General features: G+C 43.9%; 2 non-coding genes across 2 annotated transcripts; both read right to left on the bottom strand.

Annotated features, from left to right (window-relative positions):
- Window positions 1–4,445: 4,445 nt before the first annotated feature.
- On the bottom strand, window positions 4,446–4,518 carry Trnak-cuu (transfer RNA lysine (anticodon CUU)). Its single transcript has one exon. It is a non-coding gene; the product is annotated as a tRNA-Lys (tRNA).
- Window positions 4,519–6,034: 1,516 nt separating this feature from the next.
- On the bottom strand, window positions 6,035–6,107 carry Trnak-cuu (transfer RNA lysine (anticodon CUU)). The gene has a single exon. It is a non-coding gene; the product is annotated as a tRNA-Lys (tRNA).
- Window positions 6,108–16,403: the final 10,296 nt, after the last annotated feature.

The raw sequence follows: 16,403 nt of genomic DNA on the forward strand, positions 1-16,403 counted from the left end.
CAGATTCAGTTTCAGTAGCTCAAGGAGGCGTCACTGCGTTCGGACAAATCCATATACGCTACACCACATCTGCCAAGCAGATGCCTGACCAGCAGCGTAACCCAACGCGCTTAGTCAGGCCTTGAGATAAAAAAGGTGAATGAATAATAGATAAGCGTACATAAATAAAGAAAGAAAGAAATAGATAAATAATAATTATAATATAAGAAAAGGTGGTAGTAGTAGTAGTAGTAGTAGTAGTAGTAGTAGTAATAATAATAATAAAGTAAATAAGACAACAATGATGATAAATAAGCAAATGAATGTAAAACATGAAGACACACATTCACACATACACCCACACATGCATTACAGATATGCACCAAACATGCAGTTTCACAGATATGAAAGCACAGTCAAATACACATAAACGTACATGAGCCCCAACACACACACACACACACACACACACACACACACCAAGAGACTAAGCGAACAAGAGAATCACAACGTTTAAAAGTACTGCAGTAAATAACCTTCCTTCATCTCCTTCCGAATATGATGAACGATGAATTCAACCTTCGTAAAGCGAACATACTTTTTAACCATAGATCTATTACTCATCTCGGCAGAATATTGTTCTTGTGACCTATTCAGTTCTCATCCAGCATGCTCGTTGCCACCTTCCCCATTGCTCTTTTCTGAAGAAAAGAAAAGAGTATTGAAATAGTTTTCAACAACATGCAATTATTTTTCTTTGTTTTTTGTTGTTGTTGTTTTGTTGTTGTTTTTTTTGGTTTTTTTGCTTTTTACTTTGTTTTTTGGGTTGTTTTTTTTTTGTCATCCATTATTCTTTCATTTGTATTTGTATTTCTTTTTATCACATCAGATTCCTCTGTGTGAAATTCGGGCTGCTCTCCCCAGGGAGAGCGCGTCGCTACACTACAGCGCCACCCAATTTTTTTGTATTTTTTCCTGCGTGTAGTTTTATTTGTTTTTTCCTATCGAAGTGGATTTTTTTTTACAGAATTTTGCCAGGAACAACCCTTTTGTTGCCGTGGGTTCTTTTACGTGCGCTAAATGCATGCTGCACACGGGACCTCGGTTTATCGTCTCATCCGAATACTACTGCGCATGATAACCAAACAGTAGCTTCTTGGAAAACAAGGAAAGAAAAGAAAACAACCAAATTTCAAAAGGAATATAGTTCAAGACTAGTTATGTTGTAATATTGTAGTAATGAACTTTATGGGAAGGGGAAAAAAAAGCTTGGAAAAGGTCACGTCTGGAGATGTTTGATATCTGGCCTAATTTCAAAGTAGATAACCGCTATAAAGTTGTTGTTTTTTTAATCATTTCCCCGAGTGCAAATGCCATCGGTAATGTTTTGCGACAAGACTCATACGCACAGGAAAAATAGAAATAAAAATAAAAATGCAAAACAAAAAAAAAAGAAACCAGACCAGTATAATGCTTCAGTATGTCTTCATATCAGTGAAAATGCCATCATAATTATAACCCTGAAACCAACAAGAAGCAGGAAATATTTTTTTCATGTAAAAAAAAAACAAAAAAAAAACACAAATACAAAAAACAAAACAAAAAACTATCGTGAAAAGAATGACAATTGACGTCATGAAAACCGTAACAGAGAGAGACAGACAGACAGACATACAGAGACAGAGATTGAGACAGAGACAGAAAGAGAGATAGGGACAGAGAGAGAGAAAGAGAGAAAGGGGGACAGAGACAGAGAGAGGGGACAGAGAGAGAGAGAGAGAGAGAGAAGACACACACACAGAGAAGACACACAGAGACAGCGAGAGAGAGACAGAGAGAGAGAAGACACACAGAGAGAGAGAAGACAGACAGACAGACAGAGACAGACAAAGACACAGACAGACAGAGAAAAAGAGAGAACAGAGCACAACGTTATAGAATAGAACAGGATATAAGAGAACAGAACAGAATCATCATCATCGTCGTCGTCATCATCAGTCCTCCAGTTGGGAGTCGTCGGGGATGGGACACTAGAGCTGAAGAGACAGACGCTAGGGATGAAGAGACAGACGATAGGGATGAAGAGACAGACGCTAGGGATGAAGAGACAGACGCTAGGAATGAAGAGACAGACGCTAGGGAGGAAGACAGACGCTAGGGATGAAGAGACAGACGCTAGAGCTGAAGAGACAGACGCTAGAGATGAAGAGACAGACGCTAGAGATGAAGAGACATACGCTAGAGCTGAAGGGACAGACGCTAGGAATGAAGAGACAGACGTTAGAGCTGAAGAGACAGACGCTAGGAATGAAGAGACAGACGCTAGGGAGGAAGAGACAGACGCTAGTGATGAAGAGGCAGACGCTAGGGATGAGAAGAGATAGACGCTAGGGATGAAGAGACAGACGCTAGGGATGATGAGACAGACACTAGGGATGAGAAGAGACAGACGCTAGGGATGAGAAGAGACAGACGCTATGGATGAAGAGACAGACATTAGAGCTGAAGAGACAGACACTAGGGAGGAAGAGACAGACGCTAGAGCTGAAGAGACAGACGCTAGGGATGAAGAGACAGACATTAGAGCTGAAGAGACAGACGCTAGGGATGAAGAGACAGACATTAGACAGAAAGAGACAGACGCTAGGGATGAAGAGACAGACATTAGAGCTGAAGAGACAGACGCTAGGGATGAAGAGACAGACGCTAGAGCTGAAGAGACAGACGCTAGGGAGGAAGAGACAGACGCTAGAGCTGAAGAGACAGACGCTAGGAATGAAGAGACAGACGCTAGAGATGAAGAGACAGACGCTAGGGAGGAAGAGACAGACACTAGAGAGAAAGACAGATGCTAGGGAGGAAGAGACAGACGCTAGAGATGAAGAGACAGACGCTAGAGATGAAGAGGCAGACGCTAGGGAGGAAGAGACAGACACTAGAGAGAAAGACAGATGCTAGGGAGGAAGAGACAGACGCTAGGGAGGAAGAGACAGACAGACGCTAGGGAGGAAGAGACAGACAGACGCTAGGGAGGAAGAGACAGACGCTAGGGAGGAAGAGACAGACAGACGCTAGGGAGGAAGAGACAGACGCTAGGGAGGAAGAGACAGACAGACTTTAGGGAGGAAGAGACAGACACTAGAGAGAAAGAGACAGATTTTAGGGAGGCAGAGACAGACGCTAGGGATGAGAAGAGACAGACAGTCGCTAGGGAGGAAGAGACAGACACTAGAGAGAAAGAGACAGACGTTAGGGAGGCAGAGACAGACGCTAGGGATGAGAAGAGACAGACAGTCGCTGGGGAGGAAGAGACAGACGCTAGAGATGAAGAGACAGACGCTAGAGATGAAGAGACAGACGCTAGGGATGAAAAGAGACAGACGCTAGAGATGAAGAGACAGACGCTAGGGAGGAAGAGACAGATGCTAGAGCTGAAGAGACAGACGCTAGGGATGAAGAGACAGACGATAGGGATGAAGAGACAGACGCTAGGGAGGAACAGACAGACGATAGAGATGAAGAGACAGATGCTAGGGATGAAGAGACAGACGCTAGGGATGAAGAGACAGACGCTAGGGCTGAAGAGACAGACGCTAGGAATGAAGAGACAGACGCTAGGGATGAAGAGACAGACGCTAGTGATGAAGAGACAGACGCTAGAGCAGAAGAGACAGACGCTAGGGATGAAGAGACAGACGCTAGAGCAGAAGAGACAGACGCTAGGGATGAAGAGACAGACGCTAGGGATGAAGAGACAGACGCTAGGGAGGAAGAGACAGACGCTAGAGCAGAAGAGACAGACGCTAGAGCAGAAGAGACAGACGCTAGGGAGGAAGAGACAGACGCTAGGGAGGAAGAGACAGACGCTAGAGCAGAAGAGACAGACGCTAGGGAGGAAGAGACAGACGCTAGAGATGAAGAGACAGACGCTAGGGATGAAGAGACAGACGCTAGAGCTGAAGAGACAGACGCTAGGGATGAAGAGACAGACGCTAGAGATGAAGAGACAGACGCTAGGGATGAAGAGACAGACGCTAGGGAGGAAGAGACAGACGCTAGGGATGAAGAGACAGACGCTAGGGATGAAGAGACAGACGCTAGAGCAGAAGAGACAGACGCTAGGGAGGAAGAGACAGACGCTAGGGATGAAGAGACAGACGCTAGGGCTGAAGAGACAGACGCTAGGAATGAAGAGACAGACGCTAGGGATGAACAGACAGACGATAGAGATGAAGAGACAGACGCTAGAGATGAAGAGACAGACGATAGAGATGAAGAGACAGATGCTAGGGATGAAGAGGCAGACGCTAGGGATGAAGAGACAGACGCTAGAGCTGAAGAGACAGTTTCAGTTTCAGTTGCTCAAGGAGGCGTCACTGCGTTCGGACAAACCATATACGCTACACCACATCTGCCAAGCAGATGCCTGACCAGCAGCGTAACCCAACGCGCTTAAAAAAAAAAATCGCCCAATGTGGGGCTCGAACCCACGACCCTGTGATTAAGAGTCCCATGCTCTACCGACTGAGCTAACCGGGCGCCAGAGAAGAGACGGACACTAGGGAGGAAGAGACGGACACTAGGGATGAAAAGACAGACGCTAGAGATGAAGAGACAGACGCTAGGGAGGAAGAGACAGACGCTAGGGATGAAAAGACAGACGCTAGAGATGAAGAGACAGACGCTAGAGATGAAGAGACAGACGCTAGGGATGAAGAGACAGACGCTAGGGAGGAACAGACAGACGATAGAGATGAAGAGACAGACGCTAGGGAGGAACAGACAGACGATAGAGATGAAGAGACAGACGCTAGGAATGAAGAGACAGACGCTAGAGCAGAAGAGACAGACGCTAGAGATGAAGAGAGACGCTAGAGATGAAGAGACAGACGCTAGAGCTGAAGAGACAGACACTAGGGAGGAAGAGACAGACGCTAGAGCTGAAGAGACAGACGCTAGGGATGAAGAGACAGACATTAGACAGAAAGAGACAGACGCTAGGGATGAAGAGACAGACATTAGAGCTGAAGAGACAGACGCTAGGGATGAAGAGACAGACGCTAGAGCTGAAGAGACAGACGCTAGGGAGGAAGCGACAGATGCTAGAGCTGAAGAGACAGATGCTAGAGAGAAAGACAGATGCTAGGGAGGAAGAGACAGACGCTAGAGATGAAGAGACAGACGCTAGGGAGGAAGAGACAGACACTAGAGAGAAAGACAGATGCTAGGGAGGAAGAGACAGACGCTAGGGAGGAAGAGACAGACGCTAGGGAGGAAGAGACAGACGCTAGGGAGGAAGAGACAGACAGACGCTAGGGAGGAAGAGACAGACGCTAGGGAGGAAGAGACAGAAAGACTTTAGGGAGGAAGAGACAGACACTAGAGAGAAAGAGACAGACGTTAGGGAGGCAGAGACAGACGCTAGAGATGAGAAGAGACAGACAGTCGCTAGGGAGGAAGAGACAGACACTAGAGAGAAAGAGACAGACGTTAGGGAGGCAGAGACAGACGCTAGGGATGAGAAGACAGACAGTCGCTGGGGAGGAAGAGACAGACGCTAGAGATGAAGAGACAGACGCTAGAGATGAAGAGACAGACGCTAGGGATGAAAAGAGACAGACGCTAGAGATGAAGAGACAGACGCTAGGGAGGAAGAGACAGATGCTAGGGCTGAAGAGACAGACGCTAGGGCTGAATAGACAGACGCTAGGAATGAAGAGACAGACGCTAGGGAGGAACAGACAGACGATAGAGATGAAGAGACAGATGCTAGGGATGAAGAGACAGACGCTAGGATGAAGAGACAGACGCTAGGGATGAAGAGACAGACGCTAGGGATGAGAAGAGACAGACGCTAGGGATGAACAGACAGACGCTAGAGATGAAGAGACAGACGCTAGTGATGAAGAGACAGACGCTAGAGCTGAAGAGACAGTTTCAGTTTCAGTTGCTCAAGGAGGCGTCACTGCGTTCGGACAAACCATATACGCTACACCACATCTGCCAAGCAGATGCCTGACCAGCAGCGTAACCCAACGCGCTTTAAAAAAAAAATCGCCCAATGTGGGGCTCGAACCCACGACCCTGTGATTAAGAGTCCCATGCTCTACCGACTGAGCTAACCGGGCGCCAGAGAAGAGACGGACACTAGGGAGGAAGAGACGGACACTAGAGATGAAGAGACAGACGCTAGGGATGAAGAGACAGACGCTAATCTGTGGTTGGCGGTCAAGGAAATGTCCTGAAAAGGTCACCGCTGTCCGGGCCAGTCCTTGCATTATGTTCTTGGCGGACCACCCCGGAACAGAATAGAAGAACGGTTTTATTCAGTTAAACCCCAAAGCTTCATTTGAAGGACTGCGAGGGGAGGTTGGGGTGACAAACGAGTAAAGTCTTCACTAATAACTATGGGCAAATCAGATCGTTCAACAAAAAGTATAAACTCAACCTTGAATGTGTGTATTCGCAAAGAGAGAGGAGAACGGGGTGTGTGGAGAGGGGGAGGGAGGCAGGGAGGGGGGGGGCAGACAGACAGTCTTTACTGACAACTATGAGCAAATCATGTCGTCCAACAAAAAAAGTATGAACTCGGATAGAAAAAAAAACGAAACGGAAGAGCGAAATCAGAAACGTTTCCGCAAAAGAGAGAGAGAGAGAGAGAGAGAGAGAGGAATCAACAGACAGAGACAAAGAGAGAAAGAAAGAGAGAGAAGGCAAAGATAAAAAAAAAAGTGAGAGGGGGAAGGAGGAAACAGAAAGTACGTAAGAAAGAAAGAAACAGTGGAAACTCTTAGCAATAAAAAATAATGTTTCACGCGCACGCGCGCATACAGACAAACGGTATTCATTGTTCGTGTCATCGGGTAGGCTGTCAGTAGGTGTCTTCCATGCCTGTCGTGTTGTTTTTTTTATTGTTGGTTTAAATAATCTTTAATTATTCAGCAATACACATGATTACAATGCAATGAATGACAAAAGAGCATCAACAAGCTTAAAGCTTATACTGTGCTCACAACGTTGCACTTCAATTTTATCATGACGGCTGATGAACCATATTATGAATTGTGTCAAATAACATTCACAAACAGTAAGTAATGAAATAATGAAATAAAACAAATAAACAAACAGTACATAATATAGTAAAATAATGCTAATATCAATATTAATATGAGATTAAATTTATTATCACATTAACATGTTGTTGTTGTTGTTGTTGTTGGTTTTTGTTGTTTGTTTGTTTTTTTGTTTTGTTTTTGTCTGCTACAGATAAACAAAACAAAACAAAGCAAAACAAAACCAACACAAACACACAACAAAATCTGACAAGAGGGGTGATCTGCGCAGTTAAAGCAAACCGCATACACAGTTTTTTTCTGGGCGTATGGTTACCGACGACAGGCGTGCTGACGACTGGAATGATGAGAACTGGAAAAAACACGAGAGAATGTTTCATTGATGACGAAATCATAAGCAGTGAGCTTTCTTTTAACCATGCCCAAACGAAACACACAGAGAGAGAGAGAGAGAGAGAGCAGAAGGGAAAGAGGGTGGAGTTGGATGGCTTGTTATTGAATATGTATATATAGATATATATATATATATATATAGTTTATGTGTGTGTGCGTGTGTGTATGTGTGTGTGTGTGTCTGTGTGTGTGTGTGAAATATAACTTATAGAATACAATATAGATAACACATATATAACAATATAAACTCATTGCTTATGATTTCGTCATCAATGAAACATTCGAATTTGAGCTTGCTCTCTCTCTCTCTCTCTCTCTCTCTCTCTCTCTCTCTCTCTCTCTCTCTGTGTCCCTCCCTCCTTCTCTGTCTATCTCGCTTCTTCTTCTTCTTCTTCTTCTTCATTTTCCCCCAATTATTCCCTTCCTTCCTTCTTTCTTTTCTTTTTTTTTCCTTTCTCGCTTCTTTCCTTGTGCCCACCTTTCCTTGTCCCGCCCCCCCCCCCCCCCCCGCCATCCCCCACTCCCCCAGAAAGACAGTGTTATTAGACACGCTGTGGCTCGAATGCCCGCCCTTCACCTTTCTTTGGTGTTGCAGGGGATGTTGTCACGTGCTGTGACGTTGTGTGACGGGACGGAGCTCTAGGCGCAACACGTAGTGTGTGTGTGTGTGTGTGTGTGGTTCGTGAGGTGAAGAAGAAGGCCCACCATACACCATACACCACCACCACACCACCACCATACACCACCACCACCACCACAGTCTTCTTCTCGCGTGCCTTCACATCCCGTTGCTAAGTGACTTCATGACTTCATGTTACTCTGTATTGCCAGGTGACTTCATGACGTCATGTTACCAGGTGACTTCGTGACGTCATGTTACCAGATGACTTCATGACGTCGTGTCATCGGGTGACTTCGTGACGTCATGTTACCAGATGACTTCATGACTTCGTGTCATCGGGTGACTTCATGACGTCATGTTACCGGGTGACTTGATGACTTCTTAACGTCAGCGTTTGTGAAGTAGGCCCGCACACCACACAGTCTTCACTGATGCCTTCACACCTGTTACCAGGTGACTTCACGACTTCATGTTACCAGGTGACTTCATGTTACCAGGTGATTTCCTGACATTGTGTTACCAGGTGACTTCATGACGTCATGTTGCCAGGTGGCTTCATGACGTCATATTGCCAGATGACTTCATGACGTCATGTTATCAGGTGACTTCGTGACACCTCTGCGGGGACAAGCGCCGCTCGAATTATCCAGAAAGCTAGACTAGGATTCGTGTTGTAGTACAAGGAATTGGTACCATTATTCGCTCCAAGATACTGCATTATATTGTACACGCCAGATATCCTTCTCTTGATTACAGACGTTTGCATTGTAATGAACCTTAAAACGAAAAAACCAGGGAGACACGTATGTGTCATGTTGCTAAAAAAAAATAAAAAAATAAAAACTGTATGTGGTTGACATCATTCGCCAGCAAACGACCATTTTCTCAAGTCGGATCGTTCTGTTGACCATTCTAAGAAGACCAGTACACAGTACTGATTGATGTCACCAGTACACAGTACTGATTGATGTCAGTCAATTGACAACAGGGAACAAGGTCAGTCAGTATTGGCGCAAGTGGATACTTCGGAAAAAAAAAAAAAACAACCGCCGCAGCTTCTATTAGGAAACGTGCCAAACAACATACTGTCGTCTTCCCAAAGAGTCTGTCACCGAAAATCCCAGATCGTATCACTGTTGTGGGCGAAAACACTTTACAATATATTAAAAGATTTTTTTTTTTTAATAAAAATAAAAACATATCGATTTTTCTTCGTAAAACGACGAAGACCAAGATCAGTGGCGTTCTCCTTTTCCATGTCTTCTGATAACATGCAGTTTCGTCCTAAATTCTCGCGAGGGGGAAAGGAAAAAAAATATAAATCATAATTCATTATGTGATAAACTGTATATCTTTTTGTTTGTTGTTGTTGTTTTTCTTCGGAACTGTTTCGATCCCGTAGTATTCCACCACCCTGATTTTTTTTTTTTTTTTTTTTTTTTTTTTTTTTTTTTACTCTATTAGCCTTATAAACAGAAAATAAAACCAGTAATAATAAAGAAGAGACGACAAAATCGAGTGGTGTCGACAATTGATTGGTGTCGCCATTGCCTGAGGTAAATGAGAAACATGAAATCGTAACGCGTTCTAATCCCTCCCTCCCTCTCTCCCTTCCCCTCTCTCCCTCCACGTCCCCCTCGCGCTGTCTACGACCCTACCCTACCTCCCTGATGTCTGGTGCTGGAGGAGGCAAAGGAATTTGTTGGAAATTTTCTCTGCTGGCCGCGCACAGGGACCCTCGCTGTGACGTCAACACACACTCCCTCAGTGGCAGTGACGGATGATTGTGGTACTGGAACTGTTCGGAGCCAAACTCGGCGTCACAAAGGGTCTTTTTCTGCGTCCCACAAAAAAAAGAAAAGAAAAAAAAGAATTAAAGCAAACTTGGACGTTGTATTTAACACTATAACAACAGTGTGTTGATGTGTTGAGACTGACGTTGTTTTGAACACTAGAACAACAGTGTGTTGATGTGTTGATTCTGACGATGTTTTGAACACTAGAACAACAGTGTGTTGATGTGTTGATTCTGACGATGTTTTGAACACTAGAACAACAGTGTGTTGATGTGTTGATTCTGACGATGTTTTGAACACTAGAACAACAGTGTGTTGATGTGTTGATTCTGACGATGTTTTGAACACTAGAACAACAATGTGTTGATGTGTTGATTCTGACGTTGTTTTGAACACTAGAACAACGGTGTGTTGATGTGTTGATTCTGACGATGTTTTGAACACTACAACAACAGTGTGTTGATGTGTTGATTCTGACGATGTTTTGAACACTATAACAACAGTGTGTTGATGTGTTGATTCTGACGTTGTTTTGAACACTACAACAACAGTGTGTTGATGTGTTGATTCTGACGATGTTTTGAACACTAGAACAACAGTGTGTTGGTGTGTTGATTCTGACGATGTTTTGAACACTAGAACAACAGTGTGTTGATGTGTTGATTCTGACGATGTTTTGAACACTAGAACAACAGTGTGTTGATGTGTTGATTCTCATTACAAAAGCCGGAGATAGCATTGCGTTCGTGAATCGGCACCAAAGCCAGCAGTGGGAGAGAAAGAGAGAGTGTGTGTGTGTGTGCGTGGGGAAAATCGTTGTTTGGTAATCATCTGTTCACATTTTGTGGCTGGCGACGAAGGACAGTGATAGTATTTAAAGGAAGAAAAGGACGGTCACAGAACAAAAAAGGACTGTCATAGTGCCAAAGAAAGGACGGTGATAGTATTTAAAGGGAGAAAAGGACGGTCACAGAACAAAAAAGGACTGTCATAGTGCCAAAGAAAGGACGGTGATAGTATTTAAAGGAAGAAAAGGACGGTCACAGAACAAAAAAGGACTGTCATAGTGCCAAAGAAAGGACGGTGATTACACATAAAATCGAGTGAACGAGGGATTTGTAGTTCTTGAACGCAATACAAGAAGACGACGAAAAAAGGAGAATAAAGATAAAAGGGTGGAGGGAAAAGATAAAGATATAAAGGAGGAAAACAAATGACCACGGAAGATCAACTTGACTCTAATTTGAAATAGCTGCTGATGATGATAAAGCTTTGAAACAACTGTCTATACCGTTTTCAAAACGCTTGTGCTCAAGGAACTGAAACTAGAGGGAAATCAAGTGTTGAGGAGTGTGTGGTTCATTTCAACGTTCACCACAGTAATCTGTCAACCCCCCCTGAAATATATAAAGCAATTTCCTTCGTGTTGACAATAGCAGGTATGCTGACTGTCATACTGGAAATTTACAATGGGATTGTTCGTTGTCACGTGACCATGTGGACATGATACGCTCTGTTGTCAGATGACTGCAGACATCGTTTGTGTTCATAGTTCTACATCTAGTCGATACTTTTAGTGATCACACTGTTTAGGGACCGGGCGAAATTCTGTGCAAACGTGAAATCTCTTGACTCACGACTTTTTTTTTTAAGGACAACTGAATAGTTGGGGAAAAAAATACGGTTTTCTTTCTATACACATCAAAAACGTTTCTCAGACATTTTGACAATGCCAAGTAGGTTATATGTATAGAATAGAGTATAGTGGCTCCCTTATATCAGACAAACGAGAAGCGGAACAGCTCCTGTATTTCTGTCTATCTTCCAGTCTATAAATACATGTATTCCTGTCGACCTAGTCAAAACCTTGCAGTTGTGTATCGACTTCTACACTGCAAGTAAAATTCTATGCTGAGTTCAGTGTGTTTGCAACAGAGTGCTTTATTGACTTGAATTACGTAAAACACAGACAAGAAGAAGAATATACGAAGAAAAATAATTTGCCATCGTGTATTGATCAAATGGAATGATAAAATACCTGTGAAATATTGAGTTCCTTTTATAATTTTCCCAAGGAAGACTAAACAATTCAAATCTATGTTATCATCGATAAAAATACTTGTAAAGTATTGCGTTTCTTATATAATTTTCCCAAGGAAGACGAAAGAATTCAAACCTTTGTTATCATCGACAGAGTTCCTTGCTTGGCATTAGGAAACAAAAGTGCGTTCACATCATTATTGTGTACAGCGAAAAGGTCGGTGGTTGGCAGTGGTATGATGAATACGTACGACACTGATCGAATGGAACAAAGGAAACCCGGTTATTTCGACATGCCTGCTAGCCAATAATCCATTATTCTGTTTGTGCGTCCTTTTTTCTTTTTTTTCTTTTTTTCTTTTTTTTTTTCACTTCAGCCGACGATTACGCATCTGGCGGTACAGAGTGCGTGCAGCACATACAAATCAGCCTCCGAACAGGGGTTAATGTCAGCAGCAGCTGTCACCACCAGCGCCTGTCAGAGATTCGAACACGTGCTTTTGTCCTCTGATTCATCTTCCTTCGTACCGGAGTCCGCCGAGGTCTTTGCCAGCTCTGAACGAACGTTCGGCGATCCCTTCTGAGGGGGAGGGAGGGTGGGTTGTTGGAACAACTTTCCTGACTGGGAGATTGCAGGTCTGAGACGGTGGGGTTTTTTTTCCCCCGGTTATAGTAGTGGTGGTAGTTTTCCAAGGGGTTATCGATGTGATAAGGGAAAACAAACAAAAGACAATCATATGAGAGACAGGTGTGTAGTTTTGTGTTGTTGTTTTTTGCTTCTTGTGATTGGTTAACTCTCTCCATACGAACGGCGAAAGAGACGACGTTAACAGCGTTTCACCCCAATTACCATCATCAGAATATTGCAAGCGGAAGGCGCTTATACTGAAGAGGTGAATGTTGACAAAGAATACCACAATTCTGACGACGGAAGCTAAAGGTTGGGTCATTCAGAAACCCACTGGACATCCGAGGGGTCTGTGTAGAGGAGAAGAGAGGACTGGCCGTACTGAGTGAGTTAATGATGTGAGAACTGAACCAGAAACTAGTCTGCTGGAGAGAAAAAAAGATAACAGAAGACAGACAGATCTGTAGTTAGTTGGTGAGTTCGCTAGTTAGCAGGAAGACTGGTGCATTGGAGGAGGGAGATTATCGATGTAAGAAGAGAACCCCCCACCCCCTCCAGCCCCCACCCAAAAAGAAAATCGTCTGTGGATAAAAAGACAGACAGGTGTGGGTGCAGTTAGTTTGCCAGTTAATTGGTTAGTAGTAAGCTACTTAGTTAGCTAGTTAACAAGAAGACTCGGAGCTATGACAGAGAGGGAGAGACTTTGTAGTGTTTTGTGTTGAGCATTGAGAAAACAGTACAGTGTGATTTTTTTTTTTTTTTTTTTTTAGTCGTTTCTTGGGATTACTGCTGATGTGCGAAGCGAGAAACGAAACCTCGTACTGTTTGGACAAAGAAGACAAGTGGTGAGTTGGTTAGTTGGCTACTAAGTTAGCAGGAAAACTAAGAGTTAGGAGAGAAAGAGAGAGAGGAAGACGACTTTGCAGTGTGTTCATTGTGCGCGGAACGTGAAGATGGAGAGTCAGGAAGTGTTGTGAGCAATCCAACGAGCTTCGTCAACAACGTGTGTGTCTGCCTGTCCTGGCGGCGGTTGTCGTCTATATATATACTTGGTGCGCCGTGTGTTGCTGACCAGCATCAGGTAATGAAGGTGTTTGGTGGTCTGTCCGTCAATTACTCTGTCTGGTTGTCTGTCTCTCTGTTTTTTAGTTTGTTTGTTGTTGTTTTTGTTTTGTTTTGTTTTTTGGTCTTCTTTTTGTATTGGTTGTAGTGGTGGTGGTGGTGGTGCTGGTGTGTGTGTGTGTGTGTGTGTGTGTGTGTGTGTGTGTGTGTGTGTGTGTGCGCGCGTGCGCGCGCGCGTGTGTGTGTGTGTGTCTGTGTGTGTGTGTGCCCCTGTTTGTGTGTGTCTGTATGTGTCTCTCTCCGTCTCACTATCTGTGTCTATGTCTCTGTATCTTTGCATCTCTATTTCTGTCTGTCTGTCTGTCTGTCTGTCTGTCTGTCTGTCTCTCTGTCTCTCTCTCGACGGGCGCGTAGTTGATGGCGAACATGTGTGGAAGTGCTCTCTATTTTGTGTTTATGCGCTGAACTGACGTGTTTAAAACGGACCATATTTTTTTCTTCTTCGGAGTTGTGTCTTAACTCTGTGTGTTTCTGAAAAAGTAACTTCATCGTTAAAAAAAAAAAAAAAAAAAAAAAAAAAGGTCAGTGCTTGCTTTACAATTAAACACATTTTAGATAATCATATAGCATTGAAGAACCACTTCGAATTCGGTGCCATCTTAACCCTTTCACCGCCACGCTCGCATTTATGTACAGGCGTGAGGACCCATGTCACTGAAAGGTGACTATTCATTGGTCCGTTATCCATGAACCTACTGCTCTTAATGTTCGGTGGTAGGATAGGCCACCTTTTCTATACATCGCAGGGGGAATCCCCAGCTATTTCTTAACCACTGTCTTTTCTGTGTTTATACCACCAAGGGAATTTTGTACTCTAAATTGACTGGTGGTGAAAGGGTTAAAGGATAGTTTGTGCTTCGTAGATTTCTGCGTGATATACGTGTGGCTCTTGTTCTCACTTTGCGTCAAAGGAAAAAAAATGGTGGAATTCCATCATGGACTTGGGCAATACTACTGTTTATAATCCACATTGGAGAAAAAAACAAACAAACTACACGTCAGGGACAGGCAGCAAGCTAATCTTCAGAGGTAATCAGTATCAGTAGCTCAAGGAGGCGTCACTGCGTTCGGTCAAATCCATATATGCTACACCACGACTTCCAAGCAGATGCCTGACCAGCAGCGTAACCCAACGCGCTTAGTCAGGCCTTGAGAAAAAAAAGGTTGATAAATAATAGATAAGCGTACATAAATAAGTAAATAAATACATAAATAGATAAATAAATGAATAAATAATAATTATAATATGAAAACAGGTAATAATAATAAATAAATAAATAAATAAGACAACAATGATGATAAATAAGCAAACAAATGCGCACACACACATAACATAATAACACATGCATAACAGATATGTAACAATGGTCAGCGGTCCAGCAAGACAGACACCAAGATTCCAGAAGAAACGTCATGCACATGGATCCTCCATACAGCGGGGAGAATGCTGCAGAAGGAGAGAAGAACCAGCCCGAGAAAAGGCAATAGTTCAGTTCAGTTCAGTACCCCCGAAAACGGAGTATGGCTGCCTACATGGCGGGGTAAAAACGGTCATACACGTAAAAGCCCACTCGTGTGCATACGAGTAAACGTGTGCGTTGCAGCCCACGAACGCAGAAGAAGAAGAAGAAGTTCAGTTCAGCCACACAAAGAGACGTCACTGCGTTCGGTCAAATCCATACACTCTACACCACATCCGCTAAAGCAGATGCCTGACAGGCAGGGTAACCCAACGAACGCGCTTTGTCAGGCCCCATGAAGGCAACACGAGAACAAAGGTGTACGCTAAAAGAGACTTCCTGGACAGACCTCACTCACTTCCGCAGTCAGCTGGGGGGGGGGGGGGGGCGGGTCACATGACCGAACGAACTTTGCGGTGCTGAGTTTTGATTATCGTTTTAAAACTCCCTCCATACGAACGGCGAAAGAGACGACGTTAACAGCGTTTCATCCCAATTACCATCATCAAAATATTGCAAGCGGAACGTTCTTATACTGAAGAGGTGAATGTTGACAAAAAAGTACCACAGTTCTGACGACGGAAGCTAAAGGTTGGGTCATTCAGACACCCACTGGACATCCGAGGGGTCTGTGTAGAGGAGAAGAGAGGACTGGCCGTACTGAGTGAGTTAATTAAGAATGTTCCAAAACTCCTCGGTCAATTTCATGCACTTGGGAACAATCCTAAGTCTAAGCAAAAAAACAACAACAAAAAACTCAGCGCTGCAAAGATCGTATCATACAAACCTTGGGCTTGGTGAAGTTCAGGAAAGGGCTTCCCGTCTTCTTCACACCCTCATTCATTCTTTGTCTTAATAAAAAGTAAACTATGAATAGTTTTGGGGTTTTTTTATTATAATTTTTTTAAAGATTAACTTCATTAACAATTAACACAGTCATCATTAAATCTTATCTTTTTATCTTTAAATAAATGAATAAATAAATAAACCGTCGTAAAAATAAAAAAAGACGTGTGTGTGTGTGTGTGTAGTGGAAGGTGGGGGTGAAGGTTGGGAAATAGGGCGGTGTGGGGTGGGGGTGGAGGTCGCGGCGAGGTGTCAGCTTGGAAAAGGTGGATGACCGAATGGTGGGGGAGGGGGTCGGGGGGGGGGTAGAGGGTAGGTGTAGGGGAGAGGTGCAGCAGGGTTGTGGAGGAACGCGATGTAACGACAATCTGTGCACTGTACGTGTCGAGACCACCAGATTGTGTGGCTGTAACTTTGAAGATCGTGTGGACTGTGTGTTTGAAG

The sequence above is a fragment of the Babylonia areolata genome, chromosome 9 (assembly GCF_041734735.1).
Source record: "Babylonia areolata isolate BAREFJ2019XMU chromosome 9, ASM4173473v1, whole genome shotgun sequence".
NCBI classification, from domain to species: Eukaryota; Metazoa; Mollusca; class Gastropoda; order Neogastropoda; family Buccinidae; genus Babylonia; species Babylonia areolata.